The sequence below is a fragment of the Oreochromis niloticus genome, linkage group LG16 (genome assembly GCF_001858045.2).
Source record: "Oreochromis niloticus isolate F11D_XX linkage group LG16, O_niloticus_UMD_NMBU, whole genome shotgun sequence".
NCBI lineage: Eukaryota > Metazoa > Chordata > Actinopteri > Cichliformes > Cichlidae > Oreochromis > Oreochromis niloticus.
In genome coordinates this window covers 30,652,178-30,652,679 of record NC_031987.2, presented here as the reverse complement: position 1 = coordinate 30,652,679, position 502 = coordinate 30,652,178, and positions in this window count along the sequence as shown.

The window sequence follows — 502 nt, the reverse complement described above, 5'->3', positions numbered from 1 at the left end:
AATTTAGAAAGCGTCAATGTGATGACGCGTTCAATTGCCCTGCGTAACATCGTTCATTTGTATTTTTCTAATGAATGAAATGAACGTACAAACAGCGAGGAAGCGGTACAGAAAAATATCTGAGGGCTTTTATTTTCTTACAGTTAATTTTTCCATCAACACGCATACAAGGGATTTGTTTTAATGATGATTTGTTTATTTTGGGCTTAACCGAAAACATTTAAAGGAATCAATAAAATCTATATACTATAGACTATAATTTAACATACTACACTTTTTTGCTTCATGCTGTAAATGCTCCAGTTGTGATTGGTCTGCTGATGTTTCACATTCTGGGTAAAATCTGACCCAGTCACATTAAAGGAGGGAAAACCTGGCAAGCAAGCTCTGAGGAAAAAGGGTGTTTCTGTGCATAGTCACAGGACAAAACTCTCTTGACCACTACAGACTTTATTTCCGTGATTCAAACTGCTATTGGACGGGGAATCAGTGTTGAATGATA